Source organism: Lycium ferocissimum, chromosome 1 (genome assembly GCF_029784015.1).
Source record: "Lycium ferocissimum isolate CSIRO_LF1 chromosome 1, AGI_CSIRO_Lferr_CH_V1, whole genome shotgun sequence".
In the NCBI taxonomy this organism is placed as follows: Eukaryota; Viridiplantae; Streptophyta; class Magnoliopsida; order Solanales; family Solanaceae; genus Lycium; species Lycium ferocissimum.
Window position 1 is genome coordinate 59327918 of NC_081342.1, and position 20300 is coordinate 59348217.

Here is a 20300-nt window from a genome sequence, read left to right on the forward strand (position 1 = left end):
TATGACTCTCCCTGGTATGAACGCTGATTGGTTTGGTCCTACCAGTCTGTCTATCACCCCTTTGATTCTATTTGAAATCACCTTTGAAATTATCTTATACATGGTAGAACAGCAAGCAATAGGTCTAAAGTCCCCTATGACTCCGGGGTGAGAAGTTTTGGAATCAAAGTCACGGCATTATTGTTCCTTGCTCCCGAGAAGTTTATTTTCCTGAAAGAATTCCTGCACAGCCGTGCAAACCTCTTTTTTAATTATAACCCATGCCTTTTTGAAGAAACAAGAATTGAAGCCATCGATCCCAGGTGTTTTATTTTCATCAATGTCAAATAATGCTCTCTTAATCTTCTCCTGAGTAACAGGTGCGCATAGCTCTCGTTGTTGTGTAGGAGTTAGTTTGGGTCCCTTCCTCATGACTCTGCCATCAATAGCAGGAAGACGTTCTGCTTGAGTGCCAAGTAGTGCCTTATAGAACTTCAATATCTCATTTTCTATCTCCTCATGTTTGACCGCGTAGTTAACACTTTTGCTCCGTCACTTTCAACACTGATATACTGTTGGAGATAGACCGTGCCTTCATACATGTGAAAAATACCTATTATTTCCATCTCCCGAGCTGATCCAATGTGCTTTAGATTTTTACTTTAAAGTTTTCTCCTAAAGTTCTGACCATCGTTGCAGATCTGTTAAAGCATTTTTCTCCTGTTGGACTAATTCCGGATCCACCCCATGTTGCACTGTTTGGGTCACTTGTGTCTGAATAATTTGTAGCCGCTCCCCTGCCTCTTGTACTCTCCTATCAATGCTTCCCATATGATTGTGCATTAATTTCTTCAGAGGCTCTTTACATAGCTTGAGTTTTTGCCACACTCTATACATGGGATTTCCTTGTATTTGTGTTTCCTAAATGGCTTCCACTGTGTGCAGAAACTGCTCATGATCAGCAAGGATGTTCAAAAAATGAAATGGCCTCTTGTCACCCCCGGTTAGTCCATGGTGTTGTATATGGATGGGAGAATGATCTGAGAAGCTGTTCTCTCTAAACTGGGCAGTGAGATGTCCATGCTGTATAACCTAATCGTCATTACAAAGTGCTCTATCGATGGTACTCCATACATGTCCATTTGACCATGTGTACACCCTCCCAGATGCCTTCATATTTGCTAGATTCAGAGTATCTACCATATGCTGTAAGTCCCTTCTTTCATAGTACCGCAACGCCCTTTATTAATACGTACGCGAAAGTGAGTGTTATAGTCTCCACATATGCACCAAGGTTCAGTAATGTTTGGCCCCAGTCTAAGCAGCCCTTCCCATAAGCTTTTACTTTCCTCATTTGTGTTCTTACCATAGACTAAAGTCAAATAACAATGGAAATTTGTGGCCTTGTCATTTATTTTTGCATGTATGTATTGTGCATGCACCTCCTCTATAGTTAACACTATATCAGCAGCCTTCCAAAGCAACCATATTCTCCCATTATCCGCTTTAGAGTAGTTATGTGCATAATTCCACCCTTGTGCTATCTGCGCAACACTTTTATTAAAATTATGCTGTTTTACTTTGGTTTCTAAAATACCCGCAAGATTAATCTTATGTTTATTGAGATAATTCCGAAGTTCCTTTTGTCTGAAGGGCCTATTCATGCCCCTCACTTTCCATATGAGCTAGTTCATTAACACGCTTGTTTGTTCCTCCCATCAGGAGGTTCAGCTGCCCTCTCAAGTCCCACAATATCCTCTGTTAATGGAATAAACTTATTACTCACTCGTAGTAATGGATTTGTTAGAGCCTCTATTGGATTTCGATATCTAACCAGTGCAGCATATGATGTTGTGCCAGGTCTCTCCATACTTTGCCTTGCATTGGTTATCTTTTCCGGAGTGGTATTCATTCCACTTAGAGATTTTAGCTGATTCTGCCCCTTTTGTTTTGATGTGGCAGCTGATTTTGCTTCTGCAGGAGTTGGGTCCAGGCTAGTCACCTCTTCATCATTAGTATTCGTACCCACGACAACTGTAGCTAACTTCTTGGCATGTTCTATTACTTTGATTGCTGCATCAGTTTGAACTGGTTTGGTATTCCATTGTTTCTCAGTATCTCGTGGCCTTCCTCTGAAGCCTTGTCTATGTCCATGTTGTGGTTTTCCCTCCTCGGGTTTGCATTCGTGCCCATGTCGAAGACACGTTTTGCAAAAGATGGGCTTCCAATCATATTCCACATATTGCTTAAAAACTCTGCCATTTGGATCTACTACTTCAATTTCACTGGGCAGGTCTTGTGTGATATTCATATCAATTAAGACTCTAGCATAGGTAACCTTATTTTGTCGTGCCGTGCATTCATCTGCATACACAGGGTTGCCTAGATGACTAGCAAATTTGCTCAATGTGCCTGTTTCCCAGCAGTTCAGGGGGAGATAGGGAAAACGCACCCAAATTGGCATCGTGTGGGGAAGGTCCTGCTTGAAATCAAAATTCGAGGTCTAAACTTTCAGAATAAGGGGTCTGTTGTTGATAGAGTACGGTCCAGCATATAGGATCTCATCCCTATCATCTTTATTTTGGAATTTAACAATAAAGAAGCCATCGTCATGCCGATATAAAATCGGGTCTGCAACAGAGTTCCAAAATCTAGCAATATAATTTGACATGTAGGAATAGGATGGGTTTCCCCCCACCACATACACCACCAGTGCATTTTGCCATTCTTTAGTCTTCTTTTCAAGCTCCGCTACTTCCAATACCACCATAGGTTTCCCATTAATTATCGTGGGAGGTATGTAGGTCAGTGAAAGCCCCGACGTTGCTGTACGGTTCTTCGCGAACAAGCTAGCCCAATTGTTCCTTCCACCTGCCTCATCTGCAGATTCCTTAGGTGGAGATTCCTTCTGTGCCTTATCCGTTGTCGTTTCTTCTAATTGCACAGGATTAAGTTCCATGCTCTGCCCTGTTTGCAGTGGTGAGCTCGTAGATCCCATTTCTACCACCGTAGGAATTGGTACAGAAGCCGCTGAAGCCGCCGGAGTGTTAGTTAGGGTTTGAGTTGCACTTTCTCGTTCTCCCACAGTTGGTGATTTGAATACAATCCTCTTTCCATTTGACTCTTCCCGATGTTGATCCGTTGATACCGCTGGTAGGAGTTCCGTCACGTCCTTCCTTGGTCGTCCCCGACCTCTCTTTGCCATGGATTGAAGTTCGTGGTGCACGTTAGCAAGTAGTGCTAATCATGTGTCGAGAGCGTCAAAGTTAGAGAGAGAGTTTTTTTTTACAGTACTAACTCAATTGAACAATATAAAATGTTATTAAAAGATAGGCCCAGGGCCGGCTGAAAGGGTAGGCAGGTAAGGCAATGGCCTAGGGCCCCATCTTTTTAGGAGCTCCACTTTTTTTAACACCCTATATGTATATATTTACCCATATATTTACTACATTTTTTTGCGCGGATTGCCCTTTTTTTGGGGTGGTCTTTAAATTTTGCCCCTCATATTTGTGGTCTTTAAGTTTTGCTCTTCGCTTGAAAAGGTGGGCGAATACCTGAGGTTCTGGGTTCGAACCCCCGCTCAGGCATAAAATAAAAAAATAATTTCGCAAGGCAAGGCTGGAGGCATGTATGCCGGATCAAAAACTAAAGTTATGCCGAATCCGACATAACTAAAAGTCTGCCCCATAAGGCAGAACTTTTTCTTAACGCATAGTTTAGTTATGCTTTATGGGGCAGACTTTTAGTTAAGGCATAACCAAAAGTATGCCCCATAAGGCAGAACTTTTCCTTAAGGCATAGACTTTTCCTTATAAGGCAAACTTTTAGTTATGCTTTAAGGAAAAGTTTCGCCTTATGGGGCATACTTTTAGTTATATCCATAACTAAAAGTATGCCCCATAGCCTTAACTAAAAGTGTGCCCCATAAGGCGGAAGTTTTCCGTAAGGCATAACTAAAAGTTTGTCTTGAAAAGTAAAATAAAATAAAATATATATCTCAAGGCAAAGTCTTTCCCCTCCAGCAGACTTCTAGTTAAGCATAACTAAAAGTCTGGTGGAGGGAGCAGAGCGTAATTCAAACTCCATCTTGCGATTTTTTTTTAAAATTTTTGATTGAACGGGGGTTTGAACCCGGAACCCATGGGTTTTAGGCGAAGGGCAAAAATTAAAGTCCACCGATTTGAGGGGCAAAAGTTCAAGACCACCCCAAAAGAAGGGCAATTCATTTTTTTTTTAAAGTATAAATTAAATTGAAAGTTTGAAGAGATATTGGAAAGAAGTACAACAGTTATTTTCTTCCTTTTAATATTGGGGGTGGGATCGGCATAGGGGATTTTCTTTGGGGAGAGAATGGTAACTTCTTCCCTTTTATGGGGGGTTGTCCTCTTATTATTATTGAAAATTCTCAGTTCCTAAGCACCTAAGCATTCCTTGCAAAACTTTGTACTTGTGAAAGATCAAGATTTACTTTTTGGCGTCTTCTTCAAATTATCAAGCATTGCAACAAGCAATCATTATGTTGAAGCAGCGCAACACTATTTCGATATCATTATATCAACTTATCAAATTCTTGAACCATGATTTATTGTTCTAACTTTATCTTATATTTCATTGAAAATTTGTCATTTTTGATATTCTTATTTCATAAGTAAATATTTTTGTTTTAGTTATTATTAGAACTTATTCAATTTAAATATGTCAACTAGAAAATATGAATCCGGTTATGTAAAAAGAGAGATTGAATGGAGTAGCTATATTATCAATTGAAAAAGAATCGTTAGAACAAATAGATTATAAAACAATAATTAATGAGTTCGCATCTAAAAAAGCTAGAAAAGTAGACATTAAATAAAAATATATATGACGATCTTTACTTTATTTTTTATTTTTTAAAAATTAGGGCCTCTCCATGAAGTTTTGCCTGAAGCCCCCAATTTTGTTGAGAGGCCTTAAGTAATGCAAAGCTAAGGGTTATCGCTTTATGCAGACATGCACTTCAAAGTACTAAATTAATATAGGTTTAGTAAAATTTGTTTTCAGTTTCAACAATTTTACGTTTCTACTATTCTGAAAATAGATTTTCATTTATAAAGAGCACATTAATTTTCAGACTAGCTCTTTTTGTTTTATATCTAAATTGAGGATGTCAGGTTTCTTTTATTTGTTAAAACCAAATTATGTTGCGAGGTACAAATTTATCTTTTTATCTTATCTTATTATATTCATCATATGCTTACTTGTTGTTTCCTTGTGGGAAATACTCAATTACTCAAAGCTGCAATGCATTGAAGGGCAGCTAGCCAGGCTGAGAGTAGCTGAGTTAATTTGGACAAGAGTTGCACAACCTAAACATAGGCTTACACTTTGGTTAGCAATGCAAGACAAATTGCTAACCAAAGAGAGGCTTAAAGGTTGAACATACAAGTGGAGGATGACACTTGTTGTTTATGTGACAGAGTGGTGGAGGAAACTCATGTGCATTTATTTGCTGATTGTGAATGGACAAGAAGAGTCATCACAGCTAGGGGTGTACAAAGTAAACCCACAAACCGCACCAAACCGATAAACCGAGTCAAACCGAGAAAAAAACCCGACTAGTGGTTTGGTTTGACTTGGTTTGGTGTTGAGAAAAAAAACCTGATCATAATTGGTTTGGTTTGATTTTAACTAAAAAAAGTCAAACCGAACCAAACCAACCCGATATTACGTGTATTCAATTTTTATAATATTTATTTGTAATGAAATTTATAAATATTTCTTTTATTTTTTCGTAGTTTTTTTTTATCTATTATCATATTATTCAAGCTTGAACTTAGAATTTTGAATGTCAATAAGTTTTATATCCTATGGATATTTGTAACTCAAATAAAGTTCAAACCAAAACCAGCTCAACACTAACGCTAACAAAAGAAATTCAATTTACCACTAGGAATGACAATAATGTTGGATATCTATTCTTTAGTTTTGCATAATTAGTTTAGAGAGTGAAAATACATAACTTAAGTTTTTTTCCTTTGTCATGTAATTAATACTTATTAGCCGTGCTTATTTTAGCATGACTTAGTATTTTTAGATTATGGTCATTTTCTTTATGGCTTGTTAATTAGCAATATTTATTTTAACCGATTTTATTAGTTTTTGTTGAATATTTTAATACAATGTCATCACTCTTCTCACATTTTGTGTTATTTTCTTAAGAAACACCTTAATTATATAGTTGTATCTTACTAGGACAGAAATATTTGAAGCAAAAGTTATATGTATTGTATCAACACTATTCCGAAAAAAAAACCCGAAAAATCCGAGAAAACCGAATAACTCGAGAAAACCCGAGGTTGAAAAACCCGAATTTTATTGGTTTGGTTTGGTGTATAAATTTAAAAACCCGACGCGATTGGTTTGGCTTGGTGTTTAAAAAATCCGAACCAACCCGGTCCATGTACACCCTTAATCACAGCAATGACACAATGGTCTGGCATAAACATTTGTGCAAGACTCAAGAACAAGAATTGAAAGCAGTTTCAAAAGGAACTAATAGCAGCTTTGTTTGGAGCAGTAATTTATCATGTTTGGAGGGCAACGAACTGGAGAATCTTTAAAAGAATCAGTGTAGATACAGATATAGCAGTGATACAGATAAAGAAGGAATATATAGATAGACTTGAGTTAGCTAAATTGTCTAGAAAGGCTTATAAATGTAGATGGTTGCTGCAGAGATTTTCTATGTAACTAGAGTTCTGTTGAAGGCTTAATTCTCTTAATACCCTTCCTGAAAGGTGATTAGGAGATTAACTACTCTTTAGGTGTAAGTTGTTTGTTTTGTTAATGGTAATTTACATTGGTTACCAAAAAGAAATGTTTATTTAACTTGTTCACCCCTATAAAGTACGTATCTTGTTTAGTTTGGACAATGTTTTATTAAGAGCAAGTTTGTTTCTTCTATTTTCATTTGAAAATGACGATATATAATGTAGATTTTTTTAAATTTCCCATGTCACATGGAATAAAATGAGTTGAAAGTAGAACGACGGGAAAGTCATTGATCACTAAAGAAAAAGGGTTTTCATCGTACGCAATTTCTTTTAGAATTTTTAAATAAAAGTATAACAGTAAGTTTGGAACAACAAAAAGAATTTTAAGTTTGGAACAGCAAAAAGAATTTTCTTCAAAGAACTACATTAGTCTACTCCTAAGAACTTAAGTTAATGAGAAATTTTGAAACAAACGGAATATGTTGTTAGGAAGAATAGTCTCTCTAGCAAAACTCAAGATCCTCTCTGTTGTGGGTCAATTCTATTAAAATTAGCTTATTGGTTTAATATTATTAAAATGAAGTAGTTGATTTAGAATATAGGCAGTTTTATCATTAGTCGATGAACTATAATGGTTAGATTATTATCGAGTGTCTGTGAATAATCCGAAACATTTATTTCCAAAATTGTCACTCCTATTTCAAGCTAAAGCCACCATCCTTGGAATTTACCTCTCTTAGAAGTAACTTTGCACTTCAAATCTGTGTATCAGGTGACACTTATCAATTTTCAACAATCAGCAGTTGGAAAGGTTGACTTCAATATTTTTTTTTTCCTAACATTCTTAGCAATTTTGTAACGCTTAAATATGTGCAAACAGAATAGGAATAAGTCATGAGAGTTAGAGAGATTATATAGAACAACAGAATCTTGGTGACTTGTTCTTCATTTATTTTATTATCATTGTCAATTTTTATTTCTTTCGGAAGGAAAATCCTAAGCTTGACATATATAGCCCAATTAGACCTATGGATTTGGACTCAAGCTCCGTATTGAAAGCTTAAATACAGTCACACCTCTCTATAACAATGTTGTTTGTTGCGATACTTTTTGCTGCTACAGCGATATGTTGTATAGAGAACTTATAATATAACATGACATGAAGATCTATTCAACCAAAATCATGACTGTTATAGTGAAATGTTGTTATAGAAGATGATTGTTATAGAAAGGTCTGACTGTATAACAAATACTAAAGAAGAAAAAAAATGAAATTTTAACAGCTCGGATAGATCTAAAAAGATTACTTATTGTATGATTTCATTGCTGATAAGCCATATTATGGCTATCTCCATATAAGCAACTCATTTTCGCAAAAATGTCAGAATACACAACTTAGTATTGCGGAGAAGCTAATAACAAGTTTCAAGAAAGGATAATATTGTAGCATGTAATAAAAACTGCAATGTAGCAAAAGCACATGTCCCGAGAGGCGATTCAGAGAGGAGTAAAGTAATATCCTGCTGACTGTCCCATTCTAGCACCTTGTGGCATCCCATAAGGCATTGATGGTTGCATTCCCGCGCCATAGTAGCCCAGACAAACCCATTTGGCCTTGCATCCCGTTGCTTGCATATTGCTGCCACAGCTGTTGTTCCTGCATTAACAAATGCTGTTTCCTCTCCTGTTCTGCCATTTGGACGTACGAAGGAGGTGGCACTGCAAGGGAAGCTGCAAATGGATCTTGATTCCCTACTGGTTGGACTGTTCCATCAGGGGCAGGCAAAGCGAGCATAGGTTTTGTGCTCTTTCCCACTGCAGGCAATGCCACGCTGCTGGCACTCCCACCAGTCTCCTGAGTATGGCTCACGTGCTGCCTCACGGTCCCCTGATCGTACATTCCGTTTAACAACAGCGAATCAAAACCACCTGCTAAATCAGCAGTCTGCTTTGACAAATTACTGGCAGTTTCTACCAATGCTAATTCCCAGTCAGCTTTCCCAATCTCAGCTGCTGGTGTCTGCCAAGCTGAAGTTACTTGTCCAGTCTCTCCATCAGACGGGAATGCTTCCCAGGAGCCATTTCCTTTGGCTACCGGTCCAGAAAACAAGGCTAATGCCATTTTATTGCCCTCACCATCAGTTGTCACTCCATCATCCTTCAAATTCACCAAGTCTTCAGTTACCTGCTGATAGGGGTGACGAAATTAGTCCATGAAAACATGACCCGCCCAACCCGTCCACCTTTGGGCTGGCCATTGACCCGTCCATTTCAGCCCATCAAAAAGTTGGGCTAATATGTAGCCCAAATTGACCCATGAGAAATCTTGTCAATATATTTTCAAAAAGACATTATTTCATTTGATATGTTATATATAGTCCTAATAAAGAAAAAAATAGTTTTATAAGGTACTAAAAAATATAAAAGAACAGATACAGAAATTAAAGCTTAACAAGATCCCGCCTAAATTCATCCCAGCCCTCCCATTTGACACCCTTACCTGTTGAGTATGTGGCCTTGGCTGAGGTACAGGTTGAGGAGGAGGAGGAGGTGGTGGTGAGTAATTCTCGGGTGGTGGGAGAGCTTTGATTTCGTTCATATCCGGTGTTTTCTCCTCTTTAACTGCTGATCAACTCTCCACTCTATTTATCTCAGGGCTTCTTGGCCTATTTGCCCTCTCTCTCAAGAATCCCTCTAGCGTGCCCAAAAGCTTATCAGTGATGACCTGCACTTCCGGGAACTCGGATGACCTTGCAATCCCAATAGCCTTGCACCAATTGTAAGTCCCCACGAGCTCATCGATCATCTTTGCTGCACTAACATAAGCATCAAACGCCTTGACGCAATCAGCATACTCCATCTCCCCGAAGCGGTCTAACAAAATCTGTAATACCTCACAAATATCGGCATAAAAAGTGAAGCTCTCCTTCACAAGAGAATACAGTGCCACCAGCACCATCCTACTATTCTTTGCTGCTCCAGTCGGTCTACAAGCCAAGAACCTATCAAGAAGCTGAAGCAATTGATTCAACCTCTCTAAAACCCTCTCGGGCTTCATTTCTCTAACTGGTGTCACACCATTTTTCTCTTCCCTATCATTCCCATAACCATCTCCAAACCTCTTTTTCTCTTCCCTGTCATTCCCATAACCATCAACCTCTTTTTCTCATCAACGTCATTCATCTTCCTATCATAGACTGTAAACTCAAGCTTCCGATCTAAGTAAACAGCGTAAGTCCTAATGAATCCGGAATGATCCCACGAGTTAGAGTGAGCTTCGTCACGAAAATCAGACATATTCAAAATCCTCGTCCCTCTCCGACTTGCATACATGATTTCTTGCCCAAGTACGGGGTCTCCATCAGTTAACAGCCTATGAACAAGCATTAAGGCCTTCAACGCCACAACCCAATCATGAGTTTCACTTAACCTCTTCGACACTGCAAAAACAAAAGCACTCACATATCCTCTAGAATTAGAGGTCAAGTACAAAATCTCCCTAATATATTTCTCATCTGCTGGATCATTATCATGAGGGGTTGCTTTCACCACCAATACTTCAAGGTCTGGAGCGACATTGCCGGTCACTTTAGCTAGGCTTATGCTAGTCTGATCTTTGACCGCACCAATTGCCTTCCTAATACTCGGAGCCATTAATCACCTTTCACAGAAACAAAACAAAAAATAAATCAAGTTCCTTTAATGCAATATTTTTTTGCTCTCTGTAGTTCAAATTGATTACGACTAGAATAAAAAAGTATAATGCATCTTGTTGAGGTGTGTGATCGTTTCATTTAAAAAACTTAAGTTGTTTCAGAAAACACACTTTTATTTACTTAATTATATTCTCAACACGCTCCCTTACCTGATTCTTTTTCATAGGCCAAAGACGTGAAAATTCTTTTTTCGTTATAAAGGGTGGCGGTGAGGCTCGAACAAAAGACCTTTGCCTACTGTGATACTATGTTGAATTGTATGACCATCTTATCTAACAGCTATACAATTCAACACATCCATACAAAAAATATATATATATATATTACGAGCTTCAGAGTTTTGAGGTCAAATTTTCTTAAATAAATTCAAAAAGTACTACAAAATCAGAACTTTTATAATTAAGAATATTTTGAGGCTTTAGAAAAATATTAGCCAAAGAAAAAATTGTTTGGTTACCCGTCTCCTGAGGGATGTTTGGTTATGCAGGATAAGGTGGGATATCCCAAGATTAAGTTTGGGATTAAATTTATACACACCAAGTGCAACATAAATTTAATGTCGTACTTAATCCTGGATATCCCACCTTACCCCCAATCAAACTTGGATTATTTTATCCCGTCTCCCAGGAGGGATAAGTTAGTCCAAAGATTATAAGCCCGGGACTATAATCCAGGATAATTTAGTCCACGAACCAAACGACCCCTCGATAGTGTCAATGGAATATTCGAAAATGTTTAACAAAGAGCGATTATAAAAATAAATTTAAACCCTTTTTGTCGGTTTGTTACAAAAATTAGAATAGATCAGAGTCAAAGCCGGCAATGATGAAATTGTCAACATCTTTACACGTGAGACTATACAACGATCAAAGCTAAAACTAATTAATACCCATATGAAAATACATTGAAAAATTGGAGATAAGGACAAGAAAATCATACCCTATTAGACAACTACATATAGTTTAGGGGTTAATGTGTACATATTGGAAAGTTAGTGATGTTAGCTAACATATTCAGAAGCTAGTACCAGAATTAGTTGTTAGTTAGTGTTGTTGATTTCATATATACTTGTATATCTTGTACGATTGATTCAATACACATTTGAACAGAAAATTCCCAAAATATCTTCTCTCACAAGCTAACTGCCATGGCTGAATCTAACATGGTATCAGAGCGGTACTGATCCGTTCGATTTGCAATCCAAAATTCTTTTACAATTTCTCTTCCGCACACAATCGCAACTCAATTTCTTCACACAAATTGATTCTAATCTCAGCTATGGTGGAAACAGTGGTAGAAAATCAAGCTCAAACACAAAATCGAACACAAAACCAAATTGATCACACTCATCCTCTTTATGTGCATTCATCAGATACGCCAAGTTCAATTTTGATACCTGTAAAGCTAACAGGATCTGAGAATTACGATCTATGGTGCAGATCGATGAAAATCGCACTTCAGGAAAAGAGGAAATTAGGGTTTGAGACTGGTACGTGTAAGAAGGAAGCGTTTGACGAAACTCTACACGAGGATTGGGACACATGTAATGCTATTGTTCATACATAGATAATGAACACTGTGTCACCCGATCTACTCAGTGGTATAGTAGATGTGACAAATGTAAATTTGGTTTGGGAAGATCTTCGAGAGCGTTTTGACAAGGTGAATCGAGTTCGTGTTTTCCAGCTACACAAAGCAATTGCTACTATTTCGCAAGGTAACAACTCTGTTCCTGTATATTTCACAAAATTGAAGGAGTTGTGGGCTGAGTATGATGCTGTATCTCCTTCACCAAATTGCGGTTGTGAAAGGTCAAAGGATTATGTTGAACACCTTCAGAGACAACGACTTCTCCAATTTCTGAGTGGACTCAGTGTCACGACCCAACTAGGGCCATGACGGGTACCCGGGGCTAACCACCGAGCACCACTCATTCTATTACTCATCTGCCTTCCTTCATATTTCTCATCATTCATAATCATAAAAAAATGACTTTCATTTAATACATATTTACTTTATAAACATCAGCCCTTTAGGTTAACAAAATAATAATATACATGCGTGCGTATGCATATGAGAAACTTGTGAGACCATACTACCCACACCTACGTATCTACGAGCCTCTACTAGAGTACTAGATATATGGACGGGATAGGACCCCGTCGTGCCCAAAATATATGTACACAAAATACTGTCTCAAAATAGCACCTCCGGAATAAGGAGGGCTCTCAGTCAACTGGCGATAGCTCCTATGGATCTGCACCGTCTCCCTGTCTACCTGTGGGCATGAACACAGCGTCCAAGGAAAAGGACGTCAGTAGGAACATTGTACTGAGTATGTAAGGCATAAAATATAATAAGTCGTCAATGAAATAAGGGAGACATCAAATGAGGAGCAATCTGTAACTGACTGAATTATAAAAGAAATAATGCATGCTGACTTACTTTCATAATCATCATTGTGTCATATATGCATATAAGTATAAACTGCGCGACCACATAGGTACGGTGTGATAATCAATAACATTAGCCCGCGTCCAGGCCTCCCGCGTCCGGGGTACCATCTCATGCCGCCCACTAGTGGTGCTACCCATGTCATTTGGCCATGGTGTATAGCTGCCCGCCTTGGCGGTGACTGCCCGGCCATATAGGCGCGGTGTAATATCATCATATGCTCATCATAGTATGCTCATCATAATATAATTATCATAACTCATCATAATGCATACATAGAGACTCATAGCTAATCATACTCTATCGGGGTGACATAAGGTCGTGGACCCCCGATTACATTATGGAGCATTCATGAACATTCTGCCTCACCTTGAAGGAATTAGCATATAAGGTGAGTGTATACAATAATCAACTTCAATGAACTATGGATATCTTCATTAGCTTTATAGGAACTTCATATCATGAACTATAGCTTCTTTAGAATTTAACTCATCATCATCAATTATCATACTTGTGCCTTATCTCTTTTCTTTATCTTATACATGTGTAGCTCCTCATAGTTATAGACTCATCGTCATTACTATCGTGCTCATAATATATCTCTTATCTTTCTCTCGTATGGCTATTCATGAATGTGGGCTCTAAGTTCTTCGAAATTTAGGAGATTCGTGGAGGAGGAAAATCATGCCTTGAAAGGAAAGAGACGAACATCATAAAATGGGTCTAGCAACAATGAATAATAGCAAAGAATCATATAATGGTCATTAGCTTTGTATATTTTTTTTTTAACCTAAGTTTTAGGATCTCTAGACTTGGGCTCATCATCATATTTATAACATACCTCTTAACTTCATCTCATGCGAGCTCTTTATAACGTAGACTCATCATTCCCGATACATACATGTATGTAAAGAAGTCATAGAAAGATAGGAGAATTCATACCATAGAGTCATGCCTTAGAAAGAAAGGACTAGCCTTACATACCTTTGTCGTTCAACTATTCGATTGCTTGCTCGTTCTCCTTTAATGCACACGTTCTACCTTCAAGGGGATTCGTATCGACATTAGCTAAACATTTATAAAGACGTGCTTACTAAAGCTAGAGAAAATTGGGCAAAAGATTTCCTCTGTTTATACAACTTCCTCCATATTCCATATCAACTCCCAAACATTCATAACGACAATCACGACATCATAAACAACAAGCATCATTCACGCGTGTTATCCACATTTAGGAATTTCACTCCAAATTCTCCATAATCATGATCAAAGTTCACTATCGCGTTCTTTCACATACCATACTTATTCCATGTTCTAAATGTCATTCATAACATATTTACAATCTCAACATATCAATATTCACAACTCAATCCAAACTTCTACTCAACAATGACACTATTCCCACATTTATGACCCATTTCACATATTCTTCTACAATTCAAGTGTTTCAACTTTGCAATACTTCAAACATCATGAAAATACCATAAAACTTACCTTAGATAATGGTAGAATAAGTCTTGAGTGGAGATTCCCTTCTTACACCAAAAACCCTAATTCACTTCTATTGGAATTCTTGGTTTAAATGACTTTAATGAGTTTCACAATCTTGATTCTTGTTGGTTTGATGAAGTTGATCATAAATTTTCCTTGAATTCTTGTGGATGAAGTGTATGGAATGTTATATAGGTCTTGAGAGAGATGAAGAAGTGTGTGGAATGAAATAAATGAAGTTGGGATCACATTTATAAACTTGGAAGAGTTCAGCCCGTCGGGAGTTCCACGGACTCTTCCACGGTCCGTGGAACATGATGCTGTCCGTGGTTCTGGTCGTGGTTCACCACCAGCCAGCCACCATCTCTGCTGGTAGTTCCACGGACCATTCCACGATCCGTACAAGGTTTCACGGTCCGTGGAAGTGGCCGTGAAACCCACAGCTTCTCCGAAGTTGTTCCCGTCGTCTCGTTCGATCTCCAATCTTTATGGAACCTTCTTAACACTTGTTTATCACTTCATTAACAATATAAGGGGCGTTATAACTCTTCCCCAAAACATCATTAAGTTGTCATCAACTTGCTACTCATAAATCCTTTTCCGATACTTATCGTATACATTGCCTTCTCTTGGCAACTTTCTCGTCTAACATCAGATGCCTTTAAAATCATACTTAAGGTCATTAAAAGTCATTACTTACTTATCAAAATATCATATACTTCGTGCTCTTCATTAGCCTACTCACTGTGCATCAACGAAAATTTTTTCGAGGTGTAACACTCGGTGATGTTTATGACACTGCTCGTAGACAGATCCTTATGAAAACCACATAACCATCCTTGAATCAAGCGTATGCAATGATAGTCGAGGATGAAAGTCAACAAAAGGCCGGAGTGAATGTTGCAAATGAAAGGGTGGATCCAATGGCTATGCAGGTAGGCAGAGGTCAAGGTGGCAGAATAGGAGTGAATGTTGCAAATGAAAGGATGGATCCAATGGCTATGCAGATAGGCAGAGGTCAGGGTTATAAAAAGCAAAAACAACATTTGTTCTGTGAATTTTGTAAGATGAGAGGACATACAATAGAGCATTGCTGAAAGGTTAATGGATATCCAGCAGACTACAAAGGAAAGAAGGTTCAACCGAGAGGTATGGTTAACAATGTCAATGTTGAAGCACCTGATGGTCAGTTGCAGGAACAAGGTGGATTCTTCACCTCTACACAATATCAAGATTTTGAACTTGCTCAAAAAGGAAGGAGGAAAAGATGATGTACATGCCAGTGGTAGCAAGCAGTAACGAGCCACAAACAAATCTGTGTACTGTTTTTTCCTTCTCTTCCAATATTTCCTCTCCCAAGATGTTAAATGATGAATGGATTGTCGACTCAGGAGCAACACATCATATTAGCTCCTCTTTGCACTTACTAGAAGACATAAAACTAATAGACGTTCATCACAGAGAAAAAATTAGATTACCTACTGGACAGAATGTAGATATTACACATGTTGGAAGTTCTAGTATATCAGATGATGCTGAGTTGATTAATGTTTACCATGTCCCTGAGTTTAAGTTCAACTTGTTGTTAGTCTCTAAACTGACTAGGGACTTATGTTGCTCTGCCCTTTTCTTTCCTGAATTCTGCATATTTCAGGACCTTTACAATGGCAGGGTGAGGGGGATTGGTAAGGAGAACAGTGGTCTATACATAATAAAAGGATTGAGAGACGGAAGGTAGCGGACATGTCAATATTACGACCGGAATCGAAGCAAGTTGTTTGCTTGTGGCATAAAAGGCTTGGACATCCATCGCCCACGCTTACGAAGCATATTACTTTCTTGAAGAATAAAGTAGATGTAGTTGTGCAAAATAAATGTACTATTTGTCCTTTGACAAAACAATCTAGATTGTGTTTTCCTCTAAGTGAGAAGAGAAGTACTTTACCTTTTCAACTTGTTTATATGGATGTTTGGGGTCCATATAGGACTCTAACACATGATGATAAACATTACTTCCTTACGGTAGTGGATGATTACTCTAGAGCTACATGGATTTTTTTGATGCAATTGAAAAGTGAATCATTTGTGTTTTTTCAGCATTTTTTGTATATGGTTAAAAATCAGTTTGCAACCACTATAAAAGTGATTAGAACTGATAATGGCACTGAATTCTTCAATAAACAAAGGGGACACTTTGTTGAAAACTAATGGAATTATTCATCAAAGTAGTTGCACCTACATACCCCAACAGAATGGGGTAGTAGAGAGGAAACATAGGCATATATTAGATACTGCCAGGGCCTTGAAAATTCAGGTTGAAATTCTTGCTCAATTCTGGGGAGAGTGTGCTCAAACAGCTGTGTATTTGATCAATATGTTGCCCACAAGGATATTAAATGGCAAAAGTCCATATAAGTTACTATATGGTCATCAACCATCTCTTGACCATCTAAGGGTATTTGGATGCCTGTGCTTTGCTACAGAACTAGTGAAGAATGACAAGTTCGAGTCAAGGGCTAGAAAAGGTGTTTTCATGGGCTATTCCACTACTCAAAAAGGGTATAGAATTTATGATCCATTAACTAATGATTTTTTGGTTAGCAGGGATGTTCTTTTTAGAGAATCTGAATTTCCCTTCAAAGTTATGCCACAGCATACCTTGCAGCCTACTTACTCAACTACTGATCGTTGGTCATCTGGTGTTTCAACAACCACACATGCTGTTGCACCTACTGTAGACCTTAAGCATCAATCAGCTCCAGTCTCTCCTGATCATGAGACTCATATTAATTCTAATGATCCACCTCCTGCTGAGTATCCTGGTGATGCACCTGCTGCCAACACTGAACACCCAACTCCTGATGCTCTTGCTGATCCTGATAGCACACCAAAGACCCACTGCTAGTTCTGAGGAAGCACCAGCTCCTATTATTCTTGATGAACCTGCTGAGTTTGCCTCAACTTCAAAGACCTGAGGCTGCCACTGATGCAAGAAGATCAGCTAGGGTAAGGAAACCTCCCATTTGGATGGAACAATATATCATGGACAAACCTACCTCAGATGCACATCCACACTCTATGTCAAATTTCTTGTCCTATCACAATGTCAAGAAGCAGTACAGAGATTACTTGTCTGTTTTTTCAGTACTAAAAGAACCTGAATCTTACAAAGAGACTTGTACTAATGAAAGGTGGATCACTGCCATGAAACAAGAAGTGTACGTAGAGAGAATGGTACTTAGTCGGGGTGCCTTGCCCGCAGGTAAAGCTAGCTATAGGCTCCAAATGGGTCTAGAAGATCAAGTTTCATGCTAATGGTGCTGTTAAGAGATTCAAAGCCAGACTGGTGGCTAAAGGCTACAGTCAAAAGGAAGGCTTAGACTATCATGAGACATTCTCTCCAGTTGCCAAAATGGTAACTGTTAGGTCTGTGACAGCCCTGGCAGCTTTTAGAGGTTGGACTCTTTAGCAAATGGATGTCTTCAATGCCTTTCTTCAAGGTGACCTCTATGAAGAGGTGTATATAGAGTTACCTCAGGGCTTTCACAGACAGGGGAAGTATCAAGTATGCAAGCTGCACAAGTCTCTCTATGGGCTTAAGCAAGCTTTAAGACAATGGACTATTAAACTTAGTGAAGCATTGGTTAAGGGTGGTTTTTGTCAAAGTGCTTATGACTATTCATTATTTACCAAGAAATCTGGGAAGGACATTGTTGTTATCCTTGTTTATGTAGATGACCTTCTTCTTACAGGAAGCAGCAAACAATTGATAGATGAGGCCAGGGCAATTCTTCACCAACTGTTTAAAGTCAAAGATTTAGGTGAGTTGAGGTATTTTCTAGGGATTGAGGCTTTGAGATCTCAGGATGGGATCTTCTCAATCAGAGAAAGTACACTCTTGAATTGATCTCAGATATGGGGTTGAGTGGAGCTAAACCAGCTGCCACACCCTTAGAACTTAACCAGAAACTTACATCAGTTGAATATGATGCTTCAGTTAGGGTTAAAGGTGATCAGTTGCTAGATGATGTTACCAGCTATCAGAAATTGATTGGTAAGTTGTTGTACCTGACAATCACAAGGCCAGATATTAGCTATGCAGTACAAAGTCTTAGCCAGTTCATGCAATCTCCCAATGTGTCACACATGGATGCAGCAATGAGGGTAGTAAGGTATCTGAAATATGCACCAGGCATAGGAGTTTTATTGAAAGCTAATGCCACTGATACCTTATCTGCATTTTGTGATTCAGACTGGGCAGCATGCCCAGTAACTAGGAGGTCAGTAAGTGGATATCTTGTGAAGTTTAGTGATTCCTTAGTCTCATGGAAGTCAAAGAAGCAAGCCACAGTGTCCAGAAACAGTGCAGAGGCTGAATATAGAAGTATGGCCACAGCTGTGGCAGAGATTACTTGGTTGGTGGGATTGTTCAGTGATCTTGGAGTTCAAATTGCTAAACCAGTGGTGCTTTTCTGTGATAGTAAATCAGCAATGCAAATTGCTGCTAATCCTATATTTCATGAACGCACAAAGCACATAGAGATCGACTGTCACTTTGTTCGAGAGAAGATTAAACAAGGGCTGTTGGAAACAAAGTACATTTCTACTACAGACCAGCAGGCTGATCTGCTAACAAAGAGTTTGAGTTTTGCTTAACACAATTTTCTACTTGGCAAGCTTGGTGTGTTGAATATTTTACACCTTCCAGCTTGAGGGGGAGTATTAGACAACTACATATAGTTTAGGGGTTAATGTGTACATATTAGAAAGTTAGTGATGTTAGCTAACATATTCAGAAGTTAATACCAGAATTAGTTGTTAGTTAGTGTTGTTGATTTCATATATACTTGTATATCTTGTACGATTGATTCAATACACATTTGAACAAAAATTCCCAAAATATCTTCTCTCACAAGCTAACTGCCATGGCTGAATCTAACATACCCTTTTTAGAATTACACCCAAAATTTGATAGAAACTGACGATTAAACTGATCGGTGGATTGCCACGGGCTATACTATTTTTGACGGAAAATTCAATAAAGCCATCAAAACAAGAATATTACTATATATAGTAAAGTGAGAGAGGATAATGAAAAGACTGAAGAGAAAGATAAAACGCGTAGAGAGAAAGGAAACAGTAATGGCTTTAAACTCAGAGGAAGAGTCTTGACACTTTTCTATAGACTTATAGTGATAGGGGTGCGTGGGGGATGGGGTTTACGTATTCATCCTCTTTCTTTGGTTTAAAATACAAATTTTCAAAATATTTGGTGCGACCTTTTCTTCCCCAATAAAATAGAGAAAATTATACTGTATGTTAATTGGGGCATTAATATTTCTTTAATTCATACAAAAAATGATTGAAACTTTTCTCTTTTTCTCTGCCTTCTTATATGTTTGTATATGTTGGTAAATATTGGTATAAGTGTCTGTATATGTTTGTATATGTCTGTATATTTTCGGCTATTTTTTGTAATGTAAGTTTTGGGCTATTTTTTTTGCAATGTAAGTGATCGACTTGTATATTTCTGAAATTTTCCCAATATTTTATGGGATAATTTCAATAATATGCAATGCAACATATAATATTACATTCACGTAGCTATATTTTAATTTATGGCTGTATAACTAATTTTTTTTTGCAACAGTATTTATACACACGATATACAACATTATATACTTACTGTAAAATTTGTTTAAAAGTGTATAATAATATTAAAAGGGTCATTTCGGGTAATATTAGAAATATGGGCCATTTCGGGTAAATATTTTCTCCAAATAAACATAAAGTTTTATTTTTCCATATTTTATTGAGGGGGCGATCAAGACTTAAAATTAAAGGAAAATTTTGGGAGATGCGTATAAATAAATATACTACTCCCTGCGTCCTAATTTAAGTATCTTAC

At 37.9% G+C, this 20300-nt stretch overlaps 1 pseudogene; it reads right to left on the reverse strand.

The window, feature by feature from the left end:
* Window positions 1–8022: 8022 nt before the first annotated feature.
* On the reverse strand, window positions 8023–19606 carry LOC132056340 (putative clathrin assembly protein At2g25430; annotated as a pseudogene).
* Window positions 19607–20300: the final 694 nt, after the last annotated feature.